This window comes from Strix aluco, chromosome 2 (assembly GCF_031877795.1).
Source record: "Strix aluco isolate bStrAlu1 chromosome 2, bStrAlu1.hap1, whole genome shotgun sequence".
NCBI classification, from domain to species: domain Eukaryota; kingdom Metazoa; phylum Chordata; class Aves; order Strigiformes; family Strigidae; genus Strix; species Strix aluco.
The window spans coordinates 50,361,434-50,388,028 of record NC_133932.1 but is presented as its reverse complement, the minus strand read 5'-3'; the positions used below and the strand labels follow the sequence as shown (position 1 = coordinate 50,388,028).

Below are 26,595 nucleotides of genomic sequence, written 5' to 3'. Positions count from 1 at the left end.
TTGACATAGCACTTCAGGATATGGTGTAGTTGGGAACTGTCAATGTTAGGTTAATGGTTGGACTAGGTGATCTTCAAGGTCTTTTCCAACCTAGACGATGTGATTCTGTGATTCTGTGAACTGTGAAAGGAGGGGAAAAAATGTGGCTTTACCTCTCCACAGTTCTCTGAAATTAGTGTTTTTAAAGTGAGTAAAGAACAATAAAAGCAGAGGCCCTGACTCATCTTGCCTTCAACATGCTTTTAGCTCAAGGGATTGTGTGTTTTCTCCTCTTTTTATCACTTCCATACTGGCAGGAACAATGCAGTCTAATATCAGTGACTGATAATGCAGTGTTGGGGAAAATTGTCCATTTTTGATTGAATAGAGATATTAATCATATCAGTATGTAAATGAAAGTGCTTCTTATGCATTCTGTCTCTTGACACTTCCATTTCAACCTGTCTTTTGGGGATGTTTGCCTCCAAGGAATGCATTAAGGGTAATCAGCCACAAGCATGTAAGGATGAAGCAGGATAGTAAGCAATGTTGGTATTTTATATTAAAAGTAAAAAATATGAGAATGTTCTTTCAATTGAGCTGCAGTGAGTCGAGTTCCTAATTTCCTGTACAAAGCAATGCAAATGTACATAATAACTTAAAATACAAAAATATTGCCGGTTAGCTTTTGTGTTGTCTGACGGAGAAAACAAGAATTAAACTGATGTCATCATTAGTAATATTCAACTTGAAATCTGTTTTCTAACCAGAATAATTATCTTTATTTTAAGTGAATAAACAAGAGCCAGGCAGAGAGTTTCAGAGCATGTAGAATAGTTTCAATCAACAGTAGAACATTATCACAAAATGGCTCCTCTTATCCGTTCACATTAAGTAACACAAGAGAGACCAAGGAGACACATTGTATTAAATTTCTCTAACAATAAGATCTCATTTCCAAAAATAGAATATGCATCGAACAATCTTCAGTTATGTACATTCCATATAAAACAAGTGTCAGGGATTAATCACTGTATGTAAGAGTTGCTGTGATCATACATGATTTTTGTTCAGCATCAGTATTTCAATGTGCCCTTTTTATTTGGGCTTTTGAAGATAGTGATCCTTCAACCTATATTCTGGAACATGTTGCATCAAGGCTGGATGACCTGTTTATTTGAATAAAGGTTGAAGGTTTTCTGTCAGCTAGCTCACATTTTGTATTCTCATTGTACAAAGTAAAGGTGATGCATACATATCAGAACACCAGTGCATTTTAGATTCTCAAGAAAAAGAAACACTTTGGCTCTACAGCAAAAAAAAGAATTTAGCTCAACTCCTCAGAAAGACCATCCCTTTTAATATTTTAATTTCCTTTAATATACATGATAAACGATTCCTGTTCTATAACCAGGAGTACACAACAGGAAATTAGACATTTCCTCATTTATTCTGCATTTTGTCAAATAATTTTAAAACTCTGTTGTCCATATTGATTTTTTTCAAAAGGAAAGAAACCAAATTAATTGTAAATAATGAATCTATTTTTTTAAAAAAGTATTTATTCTACTTCTGCTCAAACTTCAAATTACACTATTCCCTGTTCTCAGGTCAAAATCGTTCCTGAGTATATACACATTCATTGCTAGTTGCTGTGTTGTTTTATTTCAGCAGTACTTTCCTATATTAAACAAAATGGACAAGAAGAAACTGTTGATATAAATGCACAAAGATGCTTCCTATGGAGTATTGTAGAGTTAGGAAGTTCATAGTCTTCATACAAATATATAAAATATTTCAAATTATCTCAATTCACTGGAGTCCATTCAGTTTCTCTTGTCAGACCTGTGTGACAAATACAAGACCAGAAATTAATAATTTATCAGTGCACTCACAGGGATTTTGAGAGCATGCAGAAAAGTACCTGGAAGTTGTGAGGGGGTGTATCTTCCCTGCACCTGCAATTTTGCTTTCACTGCGTGTACTTGTTTTCACCCAAGCTCGGGGAATACAGAGTGGGCGTGAAACAAATCTTTTTGATACACTACATTTTCCCGCCCACACTCCAAATCCCTGTCTGATGAAACTTCACAACTCTGTTAAGAGCTCAGACCTCTGAAGCCTTCATTTTTTCAGGCAGGGTGTGGGGGGCTCCTGCGGTGCCCCTGCCTTCAGGTGAGCCAGGTCCAGCCCTACATGGGCCCCAGGACTCATTCCCAGGGAAGCCCCAGCACTGCTTCAGCAGGCACGGGTGGCAAATCCTGCTGTATGGCACAGCAGTGTGGCCACGCTGCAGGTAGTAGGGGTGCACCAATTGGATAAAAATCAAGATAGCATTTAATTTTACCAGTAAATACTATTTACTGGTATATACATACATGTGTATGTATATATATATATTTTTAAATTTTTTTTAGCTGCTTTGATTATCCTTTTCTCTTGCTTTCTCTGTCCTGCCCATTAGAGTCCTTACTGGTAGTGAGTCTCCTTCTTTGTCTCCTGTCCAAACTGAACAGTCCCAGAGATTTTCAGCCTCTCTTCTTTTGGTATTGCATCTGTTCCTGTAACTGTTTTTGTCACAACTCCACTCCTTCCCTGTTTTTGCTTTAATTCTCATGACTGACCAACACTGAAGACAGTATTCCAGACATGGTAGCATAGTATTTTCTGTGTTGTTTGTATAAATCCCACTGGAGTTAATTTATTTACTAATGTAAAGTGAGGTGTTTAGCTGCTGTCTGGGAAATGATGAGTAATTTCCATTGACCCGTCTACAGTGACTCCTGCATAGTCTCAGCTAATTTGAAGCCCAGCATAGGGTCTATTCCTGTTCTCTTTGAAGTTAAGATACGTTGGTGGTTGCTGTTGATATTGGTGGTTCCAGAGAGCCCAGTACTGAGGAAAACAGGTTTTGAAATTAACTTGCAAAAGTTCAAGACATTAACTTTCTCAGCATATATGTTTAATCAGCTAAGATGTAAGTATTTGAGATGGAGGAATATCTCTATTTTTGGTACATTTTATTGAACTCATGAACCTTTAACAAATGCTTAGAAAGTAGAGAAAAACCCACGGAACAGAAAAAAAAAATTACAACCTTCTCTATTTCATGATGAGCTGCATAAAGTAAGTTTTTGCTGTGCTCCTGAATGTGTGCAGGCTATACACATTTGGACCAATTTTGGAGGGACATTCAAAAGGCTGGAACTACTTCGCTTTCAGAAAAAACACTTTCCTGGATTAAAGAAGTGCTATTAAGAGAAACCCTACATGGGTTGAAAGTGCTTGAAAGTTTTGGTGACTTTTGAATAAAGAAGTCAAAAGTTGATTAACTTGTCTTGAAAAAAAGTGAAGCAGTGTTATTGTCCACAGGAAAAGTCATGAAAACACACGTAGAACTACTAACACGCTCTGTGGTCATTAGCAATCAAACAAGTAATCGTCTCGTAGCCTGATTCCGTAAGGCAATGTACTGTTCTGTTTCCTTCCAACCAGGTAATTTTAGGTACTTATCTTTCTGATCTCAAAAACAAAATCCAACTTTAAGGCTATATTTGATGGCTCCCCAGGATACGCACACACGTGTAATCCTGTCCTATATAATTACCACCTGCCTACACACGTTCTCCATGTATTTCAGTCGAGTATTCTCCTTTCTCTTTCAAACTGTTCTGTGCCTGTTCCTGAATGTCACAAGGTGACTCTTTTCCAGTGGTGGGTGGATAAAACATTGCTGGCTGTGATTAAATTGGAGTGCTCAAGCCCAGGATCAGGAGAGAGAGTGTGCAGAGCGCAGCAGGCACACCTGAGCACAATGTGGTCCTCAGTGTCACAAGTGTTTTCTGATCCTTCTGCTGAAAGAGGCCAACATCAGGTTCTGCCTCCAAGTACATTGTGGGCAGGTTTGTGGCATGAAGGACAGCCATAATTTAGCATTACGGGTTTTAGGATTACTTGATATTTTTGATACCTTCCTAGCAGATTCGGCATCTTAGATGGTAAGGCTGTGTTTCCTGCAGGTGTCATCCTGGAGGAGACATCTGTGCTGCATGGGAGCTCCATGTTTATCTTCTCCAAGTACTTTAGCCTTTCCTTATTTCCTGAGCTCCTAATACCATCCGTCCTGTGCTGCGCACACCAGGGCCCTAGGGATCTTGGTGATAAGGGTACAAAGAAAATGGAGCCAGACTTTCCTCAGTGATGTCCAGTGACAGGACAGGAGACAGCAGGGACAAATTGAAATACAGGGAATTTCAACTAAACATGAAATAAAACTTCTTTTACTGTCAGGTAAACACTGTCAAAGGCTGCCCAGAGAAGTTATGGAGTCTCCATCCTTGGAGATATTCAAAACCTGACTGGACATGGCCCTGAACAATGACCTTGTCCTGGGCAGGGAGTTGGACTGGACAGTCTCCAGAGGTGCTCTCAAGCCTCAGCCAGTCTGTGAGTCTAGGAAGAGTCTTTGTTTGTCCTGAGGGAAGCCGTCCTCCACTCATGAGGGACAGGATGGATTCGTGGGACAGGTGCAAGGTCCCTGCTTGCCCTTGTTTTGCTGTGGAACTGTCAGTGAATTTCCAAACTAAAACAACAAGGTGTTATATACTGTATTACTGTGTTGCTAATAATCCAAGTAGTGTGGCAGCTGGGATTACTTTTAGCCACATGCTCCATTTCTTCAAATACTCCTTTGGTCTCCCTTCATGTCCTCATCAATCCTGGACCTTTGACACCCAGCTCCTGCTGAAAACAATATAAATATCACTTAATAACTTTATGACCTCAGGGCTGAAAGGTCCCAACTGGCATCAGATCCCACCCTGCCAAGCAAGCACCTCTCTTCTTACCACTCGCATGGCACAGGACTCTCACTAGGCAGTGGACCCACCAAAAGATCTGCTGTATCCGGTTCTCCCAGTCACAACTGAGACATAATAGCTCTAGTCAAAGGAAACCTAGTCTTCTAGGATGCCATGCACCTACAAGACTAGTTAATTAGCAGGAGGAGCAAAAAAAAAAAATACTATAGCCACTTTCCATCCAAACACAGGAGCAACCAAATTGCCATGATGATAAACCTTGCCTCAGTGCTTAGGTGCTGAGGAAAATCAAGCCCACTCTTCTCAAATTTTGCCTGAAGCACACTGTTTGCAAGCAGTGCTATTTTAACACCTGCTAATAATATTACCTTTCTCTCCGGTGTACTCTCTGCTCTCTGGTTGCTTATAATTGCTACCTGAACTCCCTTCGCAGCCAGTGGACCCTCTATTATCTCCCCATGATGCTCCAATCCACTCAGACCTCCCTCCAGCCGGCTCCAATTGTCTCTCTCTCAGCTCCCAAAGGCACATTATTTTTAGAGCTCAAACTCCTCCAGAGATCAATGGGAGTCTGTAAACTCAAAAATAGGTTGCTTATGGTACATTAATAATCCTCACAGTTATGTTCCCTGGTTATTCTCTCAGCTGCTGCAGCTTATCTACCAGAGCCTCCCTTGACACTCCAATCAACCTTATTATACTTGAAAACACTCTGCCATTTTAAAGAAAACAGAAAAGGATGTACTTGACAGCAAATGCTTAAATGTTGTCCTGATTAAGAAGGGACAGAAGTACATGCTTAGGATCTTTTCTGAATCATGGAAATAGAGGGTTTTTCAGCCCTCAAGACTTTCTCCATTCCCTGTCTGAAAATCTGCAGGGCTGTGATTGCAGTCAGTGTGATGCCAGTGTTAACTTCTGGGACAAAAAAGACTGGTTCCCTGAGTTTTCTAACTAGCAATGGCTATTTTTATGTAAGAAATTATTTATGTGCTATTCAACATAGATGCTACTTCAAAAATAAATCTAAATTAATTAACTGCAAAATCTCACTTTTTTTTCTTCTTCAAAAATTACAGTTTTTAATGTTGTGTCTCACTTTTATTTCCTGAAAATATGCCCAAACTGGTTAACAGTAAGCAGGTAAAAGATTTACTCTAAAAAAAGCATCAGTAATTCCAACTGTCAGTATTTTCTGTTCTTATGCAACATGTTAGCTGAAAGAAGACAAAACATGAAATGAATCCAGATTTTGGCTGTATCTCCATATATTCAAAGAAATGACTGCATTCAGTGCTAATATTATATAATTAAAGACCGTGCATTAATCACCTGAGGGCTAAATAAAATTTGTCTTTATTAGAACAGTTTCCAGCCTTATATATTTAACCCTAAGATTTTGTTAAGGCAGCCTGTGTTATAAGAACCAACTTTACTAAGGAGAAAACAGACATATCCTATTAGCACTTCATTGAAAATCAGTGATTATAGCAAGGGCACCAAGGCTCAGTAAATGCCTCCCACTCAACAAGCTTCTGAAGTGAACGACCACATGATGTTTACTCCTCACCAGAACCCATTTATAGATCTCTTACTCACCACTATCACAGTAATACATGCAACATTTAAGAAAAGGCAGCAAGAAGCCATCTATTTGGGAGCAGACAGGGGGGTTATAGTTGGAGATCTGGGTCTTTTCTTTACAAGCTGTGAAGCATGATTTAAATCATGCAAACTCGAAAGGTCATAATCAACTGAAAGCATTCATTACATACTGTGGGCATTGCATGTGGACAACGGGTATGTCTGCTTGGAGAAAGTTTTGTACTGACTGGAAAAAAATTATAAAAAGGGTCAAAAAGTGCTTCTTCAAAAATGCAAGTAGGAAATTAAGGTAAAGACTTCCTATGGAGTTAGGAGACCCAGGAAAGAGTTTTGTTCCCACAACATTTAAATGACATCTGGGCATTCCTAGCAAATAGCATCCTGGGAATGAAAAGTGTATCAATTTCAGTAAGGTAAGAAGGGGACAGAGTTCATGAACTTTTGTTAGTCTGGAGCAGAATTAGCCTAGAATTACAAACACACTGATCTTCTGAAAGAAAAACAGGAAAAGGGTAAATCCAGGAACATGCCTTCTTTGAATGCTCTAGTGAATTGGGAATGTGAAATAAAGCTGGACTGTCTCCTTTGACTCCCTGATTGTCCTACATGTCTGGTAAAAGCCTTGTCCTTTCTGAGACAGTAACCTGAACTGCCAAGGGATCTGCATCAATTCATCCGCTCTCACTTAACTTCAGTGGGCACCACTTGCTAAGAACATCTTCTCCTGTGCAACTACTTTAATATTTATATCCTGTGGGAATCACTATCCACACGGAGGAAGAAGCAGTAGGAAGTCAGATGTGCTCCAGGTTAACATATTAACACCATGATGGGATGTCAGAGAGAGGGTTTAGGTTGCAAAGGGGAGGTTATCCTTTGACTTCCTCCCATTGGTAGCTGGCTGACTAAATGAAAAGTCTACTTTAAATTAACCTACACTTTCTTGCATGCTTTTTGCAAATTATTTCAACACATTTATTGTGTTTCTGTCAGGATAATAATAAAAACTCTTGCATATCTGAGCATCTCTCATATATTTTTTAAAATATATTTGCTCTCAGTTATATTTTTGGGGCATGGTCCTGGGCAGCCTGCTCTTGGTGGCCCTACATGAGCAGGAGGGTTGGACCAGACTGCCCGCAGAGATCCCTTCCAACCTCAACCATTCTGTGATGCTGTGAAATACTGGAAAGATTAAATAATTTCTCCTTTTTTTTTTTTTTTTTTTTTTTTCACTTTACATACAGTCATTTGAAATACATCGGGAAGCAGCTAAAAATGGAGATTCAGGTTGCGCATACACATACACACAGTTTCAAAACAAAAAAGGTCAGAATTTCTATTCTTTAGATTTGTCTGACAAAGAATGTTAGACAAAAAAGATGTCTTTTACACTGAAATACAAATATAATCTTTTTGATTATGAACTTTATCTTCACCATGAAGAAATTATTGAAAGCCATATGCTCACTTTCTCATACATATGTTGTTCCTCAAATTAATTTACATCTGTCTTCAGACAGCATGACATGGGGAACTAAGGGCAGTGTTGACCCTTTCCACTGTTCGTGATTCAGTAGTGCACACACAGGGGAGCTGCAGTCAAGTACTGTGTAACAGCACGTCTAGTCAACCACAATAGACTTTTTTATTTAAGACAAAAAAACAGTCAAGTGAAAACATTCTTTGTGTCATACTGCTGTCAAAATTTCTTGTTACCTACACTGACACAAAGCTTTGTCAGCAAAGGAACTTGCAAAAGAGAGACAATTTAGCCCTTTTGGCTCTGAAGTGACAGCTTTGGAGGTCTTTCAGATCAGTATGTTATAGCAGCAGAATGATCTCCTGCCAAATAAGGAACAAATCTGTGACATTTTTGAAAGGTATAAATTGGATACTTAGCAAATGTAACACAATTAAGAAGAATGACATTGCACTGACCTAGTGACTGCCATAACAGTTTAAGTGGTAAAAAAACAGATTAGGTATCAGTATACGTCTGAAGCTCTTTGGAGGATTTTTGGCTCAATGCAGTAGTATTAAACTTCACATGGTTGATAGGTTGTCCCCTTAGTTATTTGGAGATTGCAACTACTTGGGCACAGCAGCTGATTTATGCAAGTGGTTCCCAGAGGGTCAATAAGCATGAACAAGAGAACACATGAACAAATCGTACATGTGAATACTATTCATGGTGAGGTTTGTGTGTGGGCTCCTGGTTGAAGACAGTTGAAGCAGAACCTTGGCTTCTTTACATTCTATACATCAGATATTTTTTAACTTTCTAAAGCAAATGACTAAGTATTGTGTAAGCACAGAAATCTATCAGTTCCCTGAAGGACCAATATTTCTCATTAGTGGTCATTGGATTAACCACATAACAACAGTAAAATTCCATGATTTGGATGGTTCATCTGGTCTCTAGGACAGTTGTTATGCAAAAGGAAATGTTCCATTACAAATTTTTCAGGCAAGAGACTTGTTCTTCACTTATCCAGCTGCAGGCATCTTCTCATCTTGAGAAGACAACAGTGCAGCTGGCTCACTCAAGGTATAACACCTTTATGTTTTTCTCAAGTTAGATTTTTTTTTTTCTTCCCTCAGACCTCCTTCCCTGCCGTGGACCAGAGTGCCAAGCAGAGGTGGCAGCTCTCAGAGGGCCTGAGCTGTGTTCTGCAGGGCAGGGTCCAATATTTGGGAACCTGTGGGAGTCTTTCTTCTGTCTAGGGACTTCAGGGCCCTGACTTCTAAGGAGAGGCTCTGAAACCCCTAGAAATTCTAGGCTGACCCTGGGTTCTTGTATCTCCTAGCTTCCTGCTGTGGATTTGCAGTAAGGGGTCAAGCAGCCCTGCAAACCTTAGGTGGAGCTGTAGCCCTTAGGGGTCCCGGACTCCGTGTCCAGAGTGAGGAGCTTCAGGGAGCCACCACACACCTAGCAAGTCCGCACTTTGTCATCACCTCTCAGGACACTCCCTGAAGAGCTCCCAAGAATAAAGGCTGCTGAAATACTTGGGGAAAATCATACTGAAATATTTCTATTTTTCCTAAATGATTTGTCCTTAGAATTCACAGAATCACAGAATTAGCTCCAGAACTTACTGTGCTGCTTAAATAAGGCCTGTAGTAAAAAGCAAAATTATTTGCACTATGAGCAGATTAATTCATTTCCTATTACACAGAATCACAGAATCACTGAATCATGTAGGTTGGAAAAGACCTTGAAGATCACCTAGTCCAACCATTAACCTAACATTGACAGTTCCCAACTACACCATATCCTAAAGTGCTATGTCAACCCTGCTCTTAAACACCTCCAGGGATGGGGACTCCACCACCTCCCTGGGCAGCCCATTCCAATGCCTAACAACCCGTTCTGTAAAGAAATGCTTCCTAATATCTAGTCTAAACCTTCCCTGGCACAACTTGAGGCCATTCCCTCTTGTCCTATTGCTTATTACTTGGCTAAAGAGACTCATCCCCAGTTCTCTGCAACCTCCTTTCAGGTAGCTGTAGAGGGTGATGAGGTCTCCCCTCAGCCTCCTCTTCTCCAGACTAAACAACCCCAGTTCCCTCAGCCGCTCCTCGTACGACATGTGCTCCAGACCCTTCACCAGCTTCGTTGCCCTTCTCTGGACAGGAGGGGCCCAAAACTGAACACAGTCATCAAGGTGCGGCCTCACCAGTGCCGAGTACAGGGGTAAGATCACTTCCCTGTCCCTGCTGGCCACGCTATTGCTGATACAAGCCAGGATGCCATTGGCCTTCTTGGCCACCTGGGCACACTGCTGGCTCCTGTTCAGCCGGCTGTCAATCAACACCCCCAGGTCCCTCTCTGACTGGCAGCTCTCCAGCCACTCCTCCCCAAGCCTGTAGCGCTGCTGGGGGTTGTTGTGGCCAAAGTGCAGCACCTGGCATTTGGCCTTATTGAAACTCCTACAGTTGGCCTTAGCCCATCGCTCCAGCCTGTCCAGATCTCTCTGCAGAGCCTCCCTACCCTCGAGCAGATCAACACTCCCACCCAACTTGGTGTCATCTGCAAACTTACTGAGGGTGCACTTGATCCCCTCGTCTAGATCATCAATAAAGATGTTAAACAGGAGTGGCCCCAAAACCGAGCCCTGGGGGACACCACTCGTGACCGGCCACCAACTGGATTTAACTCCATTCACCACAACTCTTTGGGCCCGGCCATCCAGCCAGTTTTTTACCCAGCGAAGCGTGTGCCCATCCAAGCCACGAGCAGCCAGTTTTGCCAGGAGAATGCTGTGGGAAACGGTGTGAAAGGCCTTAATTCCTTTGTCTTGAGAAGCAAAACCTCTAATTTTCTTTCTGAATCAGAATCAATCTTTTTCCAAAATTTCTTAAAGAACATGAATCCTAAATTTTTGTTCTCTGAAATATCTGATGTCCATAAAGCCATGATACTTGACATGAGTTATATTGCCTTTCTTTTTTCTTGGTAAGTGGAACCCAGATTAGATGACAGAAATGTTATTATATGTGGTTCCTAACAGTCCAAGAAGCTGCAAATACTAGCAGTTTCAAAAGTGAAAAAAACGCCTTAGATTTCAGCTTTTCCAGTGAAAAAGAAAGAACTTCTTCCCATAACAAATATCTGTACTTCCTGACTAGTATTAAATCAAGAGCTTTAGGATTTGTAATGTGTTACAAATGTTACAATCTCTAGAGCATGGAAATGTGTTCTGAACTTTTCTATCTCCTCAGTCTTATCGGTCTTTTTTTTTTTTTTTTTTTTTCTTTTGTTTGGACATCTCTTGGCTGAGATCAGAAAGCTGCCTAAAATAATATGTGATGGGCTTCTAGTTATCATTTAGATGAAGTAACATCTTAATGACACATTTTTTTAGCTTATGGAATCACTACAGATGCTGGCATAAATATATTATTTATAGGGATAAATATCAACAGTTTCTTAAAGTTGGGAAAGTATATCTTGAAGTTTATCGTATCTGAGCAGTTCATAAAGAGACTGAATTTTTAAGGACTGATTATGCATAACACTTCAAATGGTATTACAAAAAACCCTGTATAAACTCTGATATACTTTCTGTTATTGGTATTGCTACTGCTCCTGTGACTTTTTCTGGAGCTACCCTTAACATTTTCTTGCCACAGTTTACATATCTTAAAGCACAGTGGCTGTAACATATGTTTACCTCACACTAAATTCAAGTTTTCATTTCAGTTTTCTGCTTTTCATTAACGTTTTCCCTCCAACTTCTCATAACCCAGTGTTGTCCGTATAGAAAGGTTTTGCAGACCCATCGTCAATTGCTTTGGGAGTGTATGAGGTCATATGCGATATGTAGTGAGAAGCAAAGATCAAGCAGCATATACGCTGTGATTAAATTTGTTGATGAGGAGCTGCCATGGCTTGCTCTGCCTCTGTTAACGAGAACTATGTTGCAGTACTTACTCCCTTTTAAATTACTGTCTGCTGAAGGGGAAAAAAAATTTTCCTCTGTAGCAGTTTACTAAGCCCTGCTAAATTCATGCAGGTGTGTGCCTGTAATTATTATTCTTTGCAATTATTAAACAATATAGGGGAAAAATTGTTCTCTGAGTTTATGTTAAGCTGTTCTCATTCACCTATACCACCTCTGCTTTAAAAAGCATTTGACTCCCAGTGTAGGCATCACTCAAGGGCTTGGTTCTCTTTTTAAGGTATCATCCTGATCATATTAGCAAGTACACCCAAATAGTCTGTTAATGACGCCAGATGACTTAAAGAGCTTAAGCAGTAAAAAATTTATGGCACTGAGATTAGAAAGGGATTTCCAGGACAGTTTATTTTTATTTCATTTTCATTCCGCATAATAGCAACCCAGATTCTCAAGACAAAGGATGAGACAGTGAAACTTCAGGAATTATTGTCATAGCAAATTCATAAGTAAGGAAGCCAAGACCTAAGATCTAATCCTGCAAAGTGCTTATTACCTCCTTCAAGGTGCTACAAAACCTATTGATTTCTCCAATGATAACCAAAACCACTTATCAGTTTGCAGGCACGGCAAAAAATAGCCAGTAGAAATGCACCTGCATGATGGTAGATTGTGAAAATGAAAAGATGTTGCTAGGTCCCCTTCTGAAAAAAAAAGCTCAGACTGGTAATTGTGATGTCTACAGGACAAAGATATGTACAGAAGGGGCCAGGCTAAGAACTGCTAGAAATAAAATCATGATTTATAAGATATGCAGTTCAGAAAAAAGCAGCAATAAAAATCAACTACTAAAAGAAAAAGTCAAAAAAATTGTGACATTTGAAACAGCAGGACATCTTTGTTGTACTGAAAATGATGAAGGCTCTGTCTGGAGGCACTCATTGATGCAATATGAAATGCACCTGCTGAGAGTTAATTGCATGATTGGAGTTTCTTAACCAGGATGTGTCTCTGAAAGCCAAGTTTCCAGCTAGGAGAAAATGTATATGGTGGTGAGTGCTCGAGCTGTAGAGACTCCCTACAGTCAGTGCTTGGTAGCCCACCACAGAGATAACTGGGGGGGAAATGTCTCACAGGTGTCTGTGGCTAAAGTACAAGAGGCAAGAATACAATGACTGGTATAGCACTGTGTAACATGGATTAAACATGGTCCAATTATTATAAAGCTAAAAACCAGAATTCATGGATTGCTTTAAAAGTGACTTACGTGTGTGGGGGCCACAGCCTTCAGGTTGGATCATGAGCTAACACACTGCAAGCACTACGGCTGCAGAAAGCCAAACCCTCTCATGTCCCACACAGGGCAGCACAAGCAGGGGGACCAAAGGCATTTTGCACTTCCCAAAACCTTGCAGCCGGCTCTCATGGCACTCCCATTCCCTCAGGTGGAAGCTTCATCCCACCAGCCTTGCCTTGGCCAGGCACTCAGCTCAGAGCAACCTACAGACTGCTGTGTGATTCAACCAGCACCGGGAACCGTGCCCAGCAGTGAAGGAGGATGTTTGGTGTGGTGTCTTGCAGCCTTGTAAATCCACAGTCTGTAGCTTGGACTATAATATTTTGTAACAATCTTAATGGCCTGTCTCTGCACCAGACCCATAGTGTCAAGGGTTTGAAGCTGCTGAACAACAGGTGTTGGAAGTACTTAGAAATGTTATTTACTATTCCAGATGGACAGGAAGCTGGAAATCTGACAGAATAAAGCTTCTCAAAAAGGGCCTGAATCAGTTTTCAAATTTTGATTCTTTCCCAGGAAATTGAAAATCCCCAGGTGTTCTGTGATTCTCTGTGAAAATTCAAGCCACCCAGTTTTGCTTTTCTAGAAAAATAGTTGATTTGGGGAGGCTGAAATTTGAAGAAAGGTGACTTTGTTTTCACTGACATTTTTATGGTAGGGTAAAGACACTTCATGTCGAATCCTTTCAGCAGTCTTATTGTAGTCCCTCAAACACTTCAATAAAAGCCTTTGTAGGAGTGGGCTATCACCCTCAAAATCATACTGTTTCATGCCATATGAACTCTAAAATGCATAACTGTGCTACATAATTAAATGATGAACAATAATTTTCAAGTAAGTTGTTTTACTACACAGAAGAGATTCTAGAGAAAGGCACTTGCCTCGGACTTCTTTTATGCTGGCACTTCATTTGGTGCTACTCTCCAATCAAATATTAAAGCTTTACTCTAAATTATGTACAAAACTTTCTCACAAATCTGAACGCAACATATCACACAAAATGCTGCTGCTGGAAACATTCTCTGATTTCACACTTGAACGCTCATGTCTTTTGTTATTGTCATACTGGCTGCCACTTAATACTCCCGATAAACCAGCATTTTCTCCAGAGTCACCCGGCCAGTGGTAAGCAACTCTGCTTAGTATCTTCATGGTTTTCACATACTGAGGAGGGTTAAAAATATTATTTGTATTTTTTAAACAAAAAATTCTAAACAAGAGATTCTGAATTTTTATTTTGCAGGAGATGGTAGAGTTGCAGGGGCAAAGGCTGCGCAAAGTGAAATATCTGGCAGGCTGCTGATTCCTGTGGAGTCCACAAGTGCGTGCCCTCACTAATGGCATTTCTAAAGTGCCACTGGTCTTTGTTGCCTACTGACATCTGTGGAATCGATGGCTTTTTCCTTTTCAAAAAACGCTGAGGAACTGAATGATAAAAAGCACATACTGAAATTGTATTAAGTTGATAAATGACTCACAGAAGTATCAGTTAATCAGCTAAGACTGAATATGTAGACTAATACTGCCTATTCATATCCAAAAGTTAAGACATAGGTACCAAATTTTCTTTCCCCTATACTTAAAGTGAGGTAAGTTGCTTCAGAGAAATACTGGTACGTACAAGAGATGAGCCAGAATTGCTGTGTTAGTTTTGTAATCACACATAATATTGCAGATATGCGATGGTAAGGGAAAGTTGTTATAAATCATAGTTTTCAGGTAACACAATATAAGGCAGGCTGTACAGTATGTTAATTCATCTGCACTGATGCACACATAAACACTCCCCCTTAGCTTCCATACGGCCTGATTTTTCAGTTCCTACCAGACTTTAACATTGTCTGAACATTTTTATGTCATTATTCTTCAGAATTCCCATATCCTCCAGGATGCTAGCTTTGCCATTCATTTTTCATTTCAAATACTCTCCATCTCATGCAACTTTAATGTTTGAGGGGAAAGGTCTAAGCATTAGGTGTTAACTCGTTAGACTTTCAAAAGCCATGTGTTCAAACCTTGGCAAGACAGACTTTGTCTTTCATTTGTCCCTGAAAAAAATGTGCATTTCATGCTGGTTTTAGAAAGGACCATGTCAAAAAAATGTTTTATAAAACAAAGTCCAATCATGTGTGTCCTGAAGGTAATTGAATTTTGGTGTCGTTTGTACATTCATAATTTGGGATTAAAGCTATATATATGTATCTCATGACTGTTTATGAATTTCAAATTCCAGGCCAATGAAATTAGAAGCAAACAACATCTTAGCGTACTGCAAACACAACCTTTCTTCCTTCAGTGAAGCAAAAGGGGAAAATGACAAGAGAATTATTAGGTTGGATAATTATGGGAGAAAAAGACAAGTTTGCTTGATTTGTTGTTTGAGAGTTGGCATGGGCTGAGGCTCCTGAAGTTTATTTAAAATGCAATGAGCTTTTGTACCTTAGCATATGCCAAGAGTCAAACTCGTCCAACATTTTCTGATGGAATATTTCTCCACTGGGAAGGGTTTGTGCTTTGAAAGTATAACTTTTTATGGAAACATCTTGCTTTCAGCAATTCTCCTGATGCAACATGGAACATTGAGCATGACTGATCTGGGCAGTTTCTTATCAGCCCCTGTGCTGGCTCCCAGGCAGCCTGCCAACAGGCTGGTGCAGCTCCTTGACAGGGGCTTCCAAAGGCCAACAATTTCACATCTGCCAGACTTGGAAACCCTAATTCCTGCTTCAACACTCCTAATGTCCAGAAGCTGCTGGAGACAGTTTCTCAAATCAGTGGAGAAATACTCTGTTTTTTAAAATCTAAATAGTATAGGTTAACCCCAGCTATTCCTGCACTATTGTGGTCCAGCTGAGGACAGGGCCCAGATCTGTGGTATAATATAAGATTGACATGTCCAAACCAGTTCCACAGCCTCTGCCTTGTCTCAGTCTCCTGCTGTATTGATCTCCATCTTTATTCAGGTGTGTGATGCCAAACATTTTAATGCTGCCCTTTAGGATTCATTTTGAAAACTCTAATCCCTAAAAATTATACTGTACGTCTTTTCCCACCCAGACTTGAAGATGACACCATAAGAAGTATATAAAAAAAAATCCAAACACATTTTCTATTAATTTCATTTCCTTCTTGGTGATTTGACCACAAGGATGCACTTTTTTACATTTTTGTCTGCCAGTGCAAGGGTGTCTGTAAACATCCTGCAATGAACATGACAGAAGCCAAGCCCCATGCAGATGCTAAGCAATACTCACACATGTAATAATAATAAAAAACCCTGTCCAGTCCAAAGTAATTTCTAGTACACAATAAGACACAATTCATGACACAACAACTTTGAGACAAAGGGAGGAATAAGGAAATGGCAACATGGTTATATTTGGTATAATAATTAGCAGACTTACAATAGGAGCTGCTTGGCTGCTGACACACAGCAATGACTATTATTTTCACACAATAAGCTTCCTGAGCCATCTCAGGACAGTATTTTGAAAGCATTTAGCTGGTTAAACATACAAAACCCCTAGGAGTTAGGCACTTGACAACTGTTTTTGGAAGCCCATGAGGTACCTATCTGCATCTTTACAGAGCTTGAAGTATTTTAGAAGCCTGCCCTCTAGTTTCCCTTAAGAGTTACTGTCACGATGCAGTGTTAACATGTATGTTTTGACTGTGATTTATCTCACTGTAACAATTATTTCCTCTTCTTTTCCACCAAAAAAAACCCAAACCCAAACCCCGCCAAACCCTACCATCAACCCACAATGTAAAGAAACTAGATTCAGTGTTAACCCTTTGGGCAACGTTCTGTACTAGAGTCACGATATAAGTAGAATTGGCAAAATCACAATTTCATTTGAAAACTAATGCTTTGGAGAAAAAAATAGCCTTTATTAATGACAAACCCAGTGAGAAAAAGAAGATAAATGACTGTCAGAAAAGAGTTTTTTGCATTTTAACACTTCATATGGCTGAAGGAGCCGCAGGACACATTGTTCTGTTATGCTTCTGTTGAGAAGAGGGTGGGGGAAGTAAAAAAGCCCATTTCTGCGGCAGCCAGGGAGACCCACAAGGGCAGCAGTACAGAGTACCTGCTTCTGCTATTACAGTGAAAGGGAAAAAAAACAGCTGTTTAACTTAACCAAATCCTTTCTGTACAGTGGGAGAGGATGCCCTGATGCCTTAGTCAGTAAAGACAAAATGTTCCTTGGCACTTAAAAACCCAAGAAATCCTTGCCCGGCCCGGTGCCTTCTTCTTCCTCCTGCCCTGTCGCCCCCCAGAGCCAGCGCCGACCCCTGACCCACAGCCCTCCGCCACCCCCCACCACCACCCCCGGCAACTGGGGGAAGGGGGGACCATTCTGCAAACGCCCCTCTGGTGCCACGCTCACTGCTTCAAAACTAAACTGAAATAAATGTACAAAGAGAAACATCCCGCCTGGCACCAGAACCTGCGCAGAGCCCAACATGAGCAAGAGCCTCGATGGGGTCTTGGGTTTGTTTGAGCGGCTCAGCAGAGGGATGTGGCTCTGCCATAGTTTCAGCTCTGTCAGAGTTTTTCAGGGATTTCACTGGCACTCAGGCAGTTGGAAGCTCTGTGAGGCAAACGGCGCTGCCCTGTGCTGCTCTTCAACAAAAAGGGAAGATATGTCCAGAGATGCCAGTCAACTGAGGTGATGTTTAGCAGTCCCCGCTGGGGTGCAAAGGCAGGGGAGGTTATGTCTCCTCAACTGCAAGGCTGGCGTGGAGCCGTGTGGCTTGCCACTTTAATATAGCTGTATTGCAGAAACAAGGGTGGGGAGTGTGGGGGTCATGGGGTTGGGGCAAGCCAAGTGCTGCCGACCCTGGAGCAATACCCATCCCTAAGCTCTCTCGGACTGATATCTTTGCTTCTAATGCATTAACAGCAAGCTCTCTGGTCTTGAAGACACTGAGAAGGGGCTCATCTCCAAGCAAGAAGACAGAAATCTCAGCTGTCTCTATTTGGGCAGTGATATCCAATTTATTCATCACTAATTCTGCTTCTTCTGCCACCTTACTCAGGCTGTACTGCAAATAGCCCACATTTGACTCTCTGTGCTAGTTACATTTTCTAAAAATGCCACTTTCTCCTGGTCATATGGCTTCTTCTCAACAGAATTCATAAAGTATGAGTGAATGTTGTTCCATATAAATACAGGGCACATCTGATATGCCTACAGATAATATCATAGCATGATTGATTTGATTAATCACAGTTCTATTCATCCACCTGTTTTCTTTCAATGTAACTCTGGCATGTGCAATAAGAAGAGAGGGCCTGAGACAATGGTCACATCCCTGCAAATATAGTTACAGAAGAGATGGAAATTGGCTATGGTTTTATTTTCAAACTGAGAGGTCTCTGTGTACTTTGCAAAGACTTTTTCTGATTGCTTAGCACTTCATATGAAGCAAAATACATTGAAAAAATACAGCAAATGGGAGGAAAAGGAAGTATGGTAAGAAAGTGATTGCTAACTGTCAAAACCCAGCATAGTCTTTCCCTAACCCACATTCTTTGCAGCCTCTTCTGAATATTTAACACTCTTGTCCTGGATTTCGTGGCCTCCTTGCCATGGAAAAGCGAGAGGTCTTAATCAGCTCAGGAAATTTGACAGCTGTCTTGTGCATAACCCAGAGGATCTCTTCAGAGATGGATAAGCATGAAGGCAAGACATCATACTCAGGCTACTAACTTAACTTGACATGTAACTGACTGTATTAGAAAACTGTGTATTCTGACATCTGGTCCATGCAGGATATGCTTAATTTCTCACATTATCTTGGTTTTTCAAAGCCACTGCATGTAGCATGGTAACTGTCTCCTCTTTGGAAAGCTTATTGTCAAGTTGTTTAATATTTGGTACATACAGCTACAGTACACATGAAGTTCTTTCACATCACTAACTGGTATATATATGTTGTGTTTGCAGGGGTTTCTCATTCATTAAAGCTTCAAATGTAAGCCCATTTTTTCTCGTGGAATAGATTTCTTCAAAACATAAATGAAGGTGTTACAGCATGTTGTCTGTACAAGGCTGTACTGTTAAAACTTGATTTTGCAATCTGTGACCGGTGAGCATTTAGAAATTAGGTATTAGGATTGAGTGGAAGATATATGGGAGAACTAAACTTTCCCATGACACCCTGTTTCATAACACAAAATTGTTTTTTGACTAAACAATCTGAAAAGAAAAAAAAAATGTTTTCCACTGAGAAACAGAAGGAAAAGGTGAGAGGAACCACCTGCTGTTAAAAAAACATGCATCCAAGACCAATTCAAGACCAACTACTTTTTGTTTTGAATTTGCACCAACAAGGTCTACAATTTCTCAAAAAGATCTCTTGCTCAGCTCTGCTGAAAGGCTCTTCTCAGAATGTACACACAGCAGTTCCTGCTGGAGCACTTGCACAGCTCTCAGTACGAGTCCTGGTTCTAACTGCAGAAGGACACAGAGGCCCATTCACTCTTAACAATCAACAATATGCAATTTGCATATTCAGATTCAGAGTGGGATTTTGAGAAGCACTTAAGCAATTTAGGAGCATAGTTCCCACTGAGTGGCAATAGGATTGTGCTCCTTAGTAGTGAGGGACAGAATCCTTAGATGCCTAAGGTGCACATGGGATGTAGGCGCTTAACTCCAAACCTTTGATGCTCAAAACCATGGTCCAACTACACCGTAACCTCACACTGTGCTCATGCCCGTCTACAAATACCTGAGTTTTGATAAACCTGCTCAGCTGAGTACCAGGGAGACATGTAACCCTGAGCAGCACACAGAAGCCTAGTAGGTTTCCACAGAGACCTTCCTCCTCAGCCACCTACATAATTGCTTCAGCCTTCATACAAAAACACAGCAGCAGCTACCCTGGTTTCTTTTAAAACACAGCTTGAAAAAATTGTTGCTACACAAATTAGTCTTTGGACAAGGTACACAGCAATCCACAGGCTAAGGCACATGGAAGCAGGTTTCTCTACTGCAAGCTGAGCTCCACATTGCTAAGCTGCTGTCAGGCTCACTTGTCTACAGATTAATTTTAATTCATTTCTGCACGGCAGCCTAGATTTACCTCAAAGTCTAGAAAGGGTGCCCCCTGCCAAGATAGTCTGCAGTCTCCAGGGAGGCAAAAATGTGGGTTTTAATCCTTCTGAGGAGAAAAAAGAATTGACCTGCTTTATTCATGCATCCTGGCTGGGTATGTGTGATAATCACCGAGCCAAGGCAGAAAGGAGGGGCCACTAGCAGGTTCCTTCTCTTGCATGTTTTCAAATTGCTTTTCTTGTTTTTAAAAGAAATACTCAGGTGTGAATCTCGAGGAGACGGTTCACACTGTAAATCCAGTGTGGGGGGAAATGGCTCCTGGCTCTATTCAGGACATTGCTGAAGCCCCAGAGAAGACAACCTGATTGTTTTCAATTTTTTCTATTAGCTGTATCTAAACAGCTCTCCACACAAGCTTCACGATGCTGCTTGCAGAAGTGGTTCAAGGTTTCTTAACAGCGTATGCAGCACCATCTTCTTGAGATGGCAGAAGAGCAGGTTTCTGCAGGGCAGAACATTTCTGGATGGACCTGTGAGGTCAGAGACACTGGGGACTATGGGTGAGACAGGAGTCTCTCTGTAACCTTTGTATGTCTCCTTACAGCCAGTTTCCTCTTGAGGGGAGACCAGAACTTGTCCCTGAGCAATGCTAGTGCACCCGGGAAGGGGAAGACAATGCTGGCCTTCATCCAGCCCTTGGGACATAGCAATCAAGGCAGAAGGTGGTGCCATAGGCTCTGGGCCATGTATTCTCCACCCCTGTCTGCCTACACCCAGGCTTCGGCTGCCCTCTTTAATGGTGGAGCCACCAGCCAGTAGGTGTTTAACAGAAGGTAGAGTCCAGGCAGTTGTATCCACTGGTAGATGATGCAAGAGGATCATCTCCATGGTAAAGAGAGACTTTGGGAGACACAGAGCTTGTAGTGCCTCTCTGAGGCAAATGAGTACACAGCAGTGCAATGCATTGTTCTGTCATCTTCCACTGCTACCAGGAACAGCTGTCTGCATCATTCTGCCCAAAATGCATCTGATCCCTGTGCTGTTAATAAAATCCCAAACACTGGCAAGGTACGTGAAGGAGTGCTCTATTGGCTCAAGGCACTCTTAATGCCATTGCGCATGATTTTCATACTGTGGGCTTGCCTTGATGGAAATTGTTAGATGCCAAAACTGTCACTGCAGATGGCGTCCCAAGGGCTTGACTGTGCTGAAGGATGGTCAATCTTCAGCTCAAAAATCAGGCCTTTAGCCTCAGGTCAGCACAAGCTGCTCTGGGAGACAGTCTCCAGTCACCTCTATGGTGCCTATTAAAGTAAGGCATTGAAGAAGTTGGAGCTAATTGCTCTGTCTCTCATTCTGCCTTAGGGAAACAGATTTCTTTAATTTCAAAGAAACTGCAAATAACTTCATACTTGGACATGTGACCAAGTTGCCCCATGAGCCAGCAAGCTACTGCTTGTCAGCTGAGCTGTGGTGTTTGGCCAGGTTCAATCTCTTATTCTCTACACATGTGAAGCAGAACATGAACTCCTTCACTGAGGTTTCTACTGGTTTGTCAAAGACTTTGAAGCATGCACATGCTCAACAGTGACTCAGGTGTTGTCTATTAATGTGTTAAACTGTAGTAACTTGATAGACAACACTTAGCTGCTCCTTAAATAAGCAGAACTGGTTTGCCCCAAAAGTAATTGTTCAAACATATAATAGCAAATCTATTCCATGCCAGATTTAAGAATAAAAATAAGAAAAGCATATAAAGAGTGGAAAGGACTGCAATACTACACCATCACGTAATTTGGTACTTTTTGAATGAAGGCCTTATACTAAAAAAAAGGGTACATGTGAGATACATCCATCTGAATTCACTTTGCTTTCAGCAAAATGGACTGAAAAACTGAAAATATGCCTCTTGTCTTCACAAAGAGAGCTCTTCTTGTCTTGAGAACTAAAAGGGAGAAAGATTACTTTTTTTCCCCAAAATAAATGCTTCCATTCAAACCCTGAAGAGACATATAAGTTCAACTATTTTCAGGCAAAACCACAAAACCAAGGAAATTGAGAAATTCAAAAGTAAAAGGTCTGAGATCCTTAATTAATTACAACAGAGGACATACTCTGTCCTGGTCTTTGATGATGTCTGGGAGGGATACTGCGCTCAAGAACAGCATGATTTGCAAAACACAGAAACAACTGGAAGCTTGGTTTTTCTTGTATTCTGCCTATTTCAGCTCAAATATTTGGTTTCAAGTCTTTGGATTTGTATTCTCTTCCATTTCAGTACACACTTTGTGTTGGTTTCATCTTATATATAAAGCCAGCACCTTTCAAAGTCTTGAAATAACACCATCTAGTTATTGTGATCATCCTTCCCTCAGAACAGGAGCAGTTTGGCTTTGGGGGAAGTGTTTTGTTCTTCGATGTTTCTTCAGTAAAAGCAATTTTGCCAGTCCTGCTCTCTCCTTGTGCGCACGAGTATTGCTGCTACCACCACTGTTAAAATGCACTAACACGGCAGCGGATGTGGGCTGGTTAGCCTGTTTCTCCCGTGGCTCATTTGCTAGGAAGCAGGGCAAGCACAGACATTGCCCTCTTCTTCCCTAAGTGCATTCATGGCCGCAGCTATTGTTTGCTCTGAGATTACGTTTCTGTACCGTGAAAGGCTCTGTAAGGCCATGCAGGAGTAACAGCAATTTTAAGACAAGGTTCGCTCCAAGGCAACAAACAGGAACAAAGACCCGGGAGAGATAAAAGCTAAAGGACTCGATTTATTTTTTATCAGTTGAATAACTGAATTATTAAATTAAAAGCAATATTAAGGCAACTTTACCAAAGTGGGGGATTAAGTTCTGAAGACCAAGTCTGAAGGGTTTATTCTGCTTTTATTGAATCTGTCTGTACACGGAGCTCAGCCATTTGCAGTCAGAAACAAATACAGTCATACTAATATAACCACTAAATGGAGGAAGAGAAAACCAGACTTTATACTTGTTCCCAAGTAAAGGTTAGTTCATCTGAGTTTCCTTTCAACTAGCTACAGCCTGCAGCAAATCAAATGTGAAAAATAAAGTATAACCAACACTGAGAGCAAAACCAATACATGTTCCCATAGGAAAATGCTCATTTATGCTGTGTACTTTGCTCTCTCAGTGTCACCAAAACGGGATAAAAGAACTTATCAACGCCAATGTGATGTAGATAAGCAGATACTCCTTTATTAACAGCCGGGCGCATAGGGGAGTCGTCTCACCAACAACACACACCTAACTCGTGTAGCATGTTGATTATATAGAATACAGTAATCAAGTTCTCATACATAAACATGATAATTCCCATAACTCATTTTCTTATTCCCACCTCTTTCCGGTCATGCGCACTTGAGTCCTAAAATGAGTCAGGGGCCTGGTTTTGCGACCACCATGGACTACTGAGCTAAAAGAAAGACCCTCCAATGCATGCCCTTGACTCAAGGACTTTGGCTCACATTGTGATTTTAACATGCTTCAAGGCCCTTTCACAATGTAACTTTTAGAACACCTGATCTACAGGGCAATAAATAGTCCTTACCAAACAGTCTAACAATGGTACCTCATCATGAGTCTTATTCTTTGAATAGAAATCTGGTTAATGATTATTACCAGCCTACGTGGCCTTAGCCTGGGACTTTACAAAGGACTTCGTAGCAGCATAATTGGTTGTACGGTTACTCTAAACTAAATACAGTATTTCCATGACTAGTTAAAACATTACACCACTATCTTTTTATAAAACTAATACTCCTGTAAAATTCCATTTAATTGATTAAGCCTAACCATTCCTTATCCAAATCACCAAAAATCATTAAAATCAGCTCAAATTAATAACAAATCAGTAACACTCAGTAACATCAGTGCATGGAAATACAATGTATTTGAGACTGCTGTTGCAAGTCAAAGGGGAATTAGGAAGTTAAAACAGCAGCAGACAGGGACAGCAAAACCCAATAACATCTGCAGCATATTTCCTCAGTAGTGTTGTTGACTGGGCAACAGCTGTTGGGATCACTGTAACGGTGAGCTCTCCTTATATATGGTGTTCTACCTATATACAGTGAGCTCTACCATTATATGATGATATTTATTCCTACAAGGAATTTGCAACCAAATGTGGAATAGAGGTAGCCTTGGCACTAAAAAGAACTACACTTTTCAAAACAAGGCACACGAGAAGTAATTTGATGGCTGAAGTAGGTGTAATCCTGTAAGTACAGAGCAGGGCCCGTGACACTTGTAGATGGCCTGCTCCCAGACAGGGGTCACAAGGGTCATGCAAGGTTGAGCCATCTCTGCAAGAGATGACGAAGTACAGTGATGCAGTAATTTATGTGGTTCTTGAGCACAAGGCTGTGAAAACATAATTAGGTAATCTTCTATCAAATGAAATGAATAAAAACTATAAAACAAAATGATGAAGAGCTAAATTTAGAAGAAAATTCATTTGATTATCACATCAGACCTGTGATATTTCAGATTGTACTGTCAGCTTAATTGGCTACAATTTATGTAGATTTGATAAAATTATCATCTGAGCTGTTAATAACATAGGAAGTTGCACTTCATGTATTCAAAAGCATTTAGCCTTTTTACTCTGATGTAGGCACTTGAAAACCTTTGTGCGGAATACATTTTGAACCATGAAAGGTTAGAAACACTGGAATTGCTTATTATTTTGGGTTTCTGATGATGCCTGTCATTACATTGTCTGAGTGCTCCAGGCATACCTTACACTGGCAGGACAGTTGCCAGGTACAGAGAAACAGCATTGTTCTCATCTCACTCATAACTCTTTAACCGTGGACAGTATGATCTCTTTTCCACTCTTCAAACAGTTTCTAATGCCCATGGTTACAATTGGTTCTGCATGGATTTATATGTGTGTGCCTCAGGGTTAGCGTCATTTAAGTCACAGGACCTTCTCTAAATAAAACGATCTGTTCACACAGCAAATAGCTGAAGTTTTAGGGATTCCTGATATCCTGTTCTGAGATTTCCATGAGAAATACATTCTAGTGGTACTTATTGTCCAGTGCTGGAGTTCATTCATACTACCTCTTAATTCATATAGCAGACATAAGCAAGAAAACTCCTGCTGACTATATTCCCTCTTCACACTTCACTGATCGCTCCACACCTGGTATCTTCAGGAGGCTTCATGCCTTTCTGAGCTTCATTTGAGGGATGTCACCCCAGAAATTGCATCTAACTCAGGGAATTGACTGAAAAGTTTAGTTCTTACAAAAATCTTTTATGAACAGCACTGATGGAAACGTAGAGGTTTCTATATGAAAGAGTCTAACAATAAAAGTTCAGGAACAAGTAATCAACAGAGTGATCACAGAAAAGCAGTTATTAAATAGCAGTGACTCACTTTTTTTTAAAAAAAAAAGGAGAATTTTCATCTTTCAAACAAAATGCTTGGAACTTTCTCCCAGAAACTGACAGTTCTCACTCCAGAATGGAGCAGAGATTTGTGGGACCACATTGCTAGCGTGGGAAGTATTTTGTTACTTTAAGGGCATTAACATTTCAAAGCGAGAGGCTCAGTGAAGAAATTTCTTGTCTGTGTAGTGGCCTGTTCATCTCTACATGTCTGCAAACTCTTTTGAGTATGGTGAAGGTAGAAGAGTAAATAAGACACTCATGTTCTAAAAATTAGTAGAGCTCTTTATTACTTTGTGCTTGTCTCTTCCAGTAACAAAAATGCTCTGCTTGAAGACATGGTTTGGAAATAAAAGACTTTTTTTTTCATATTTTATGCTTTGAAAAAATACAAGTATTCATTCTTGTAGTTTGCTTTGAAACAAAACTTTTTCTGATTTTTCAGTGTTTGTTTTGAAGTTATTAGTCAGTTTTCAAAACCACAAACCACATTCTTTTCCTAACTAGTTTATGTAGAAGCATTTGTTGTTCATAAGAACATTCCCTGTTCTTGACTTGGTAAAATCAACCTCCTAACACATACCTTCAAGCTTTCTTAGGCATCTAGAAAGCAGAGTCTCTCCAGTCTGCTTTCCTCCTCACTTCCAGTGTTCAACAAGAGAATGAGAAGGAAACCTCTCCTCAACTTGCAAAGGCCTAAGGAATGACATGCTAGGGGCTTACCACAGCATTGCGTAGGTGGTAGAGAAGAGACTCTGAGTTCATGACAGCTGCAAGGCCATGTTAGAGACAATGAATTAAATTTTTACTTCCGAACACAGATACTCTTGGAAATAAGACATGAATAACTTTTTTTTTCTCGAGGAGATAACATGATTCCAAAGGTTCCTCTGATATTAAATTATGTCCTGGAGATTCCAGTTTTCTCTTTGAAAAGAAATTTCTAGCTCTTCTGTTTTAAAGTCTGAAAGCATGACATAAGTAGACTTAAAAAACCTGGAAAGCAAACCA

General features: G+C 40.6%; 1 protein-coding gene across 8 annotated transcripts in view; it reads right to left on the bottom strand.

The window, feature by feature from the left end:
• Nucleotides 1-737: 737 nt before the first annotated feature.
• The window catches only part of SMPX (small muscle protein X-linked), a 44,495-nt gene continuing 18,637 nt past the window's right edge, over nucleotides 738-26,595 (bottom strand). For 5 of the 8 annotated variants that reach the window (XM_074814661.1, XM_074814662.1, XM_074814660.1 and 2 more), the window contains exon 5: nucleotides 738-1,824. The gene's annotated coding sequence lies outside the window, so the exon portion shown is untranslated. Of the gene's footprint in view, nucleotides 1,825-4,260; nucleotides 4,723-23,024; nucleotides 24,550-26,367; nucleotides 26,581-26,595 lie in introns of those variants that run through there. The other 3 variants (XM_074814665.1, XM_074814666.1, XM_074814667.1) reach the window with 3 other exon arrangements.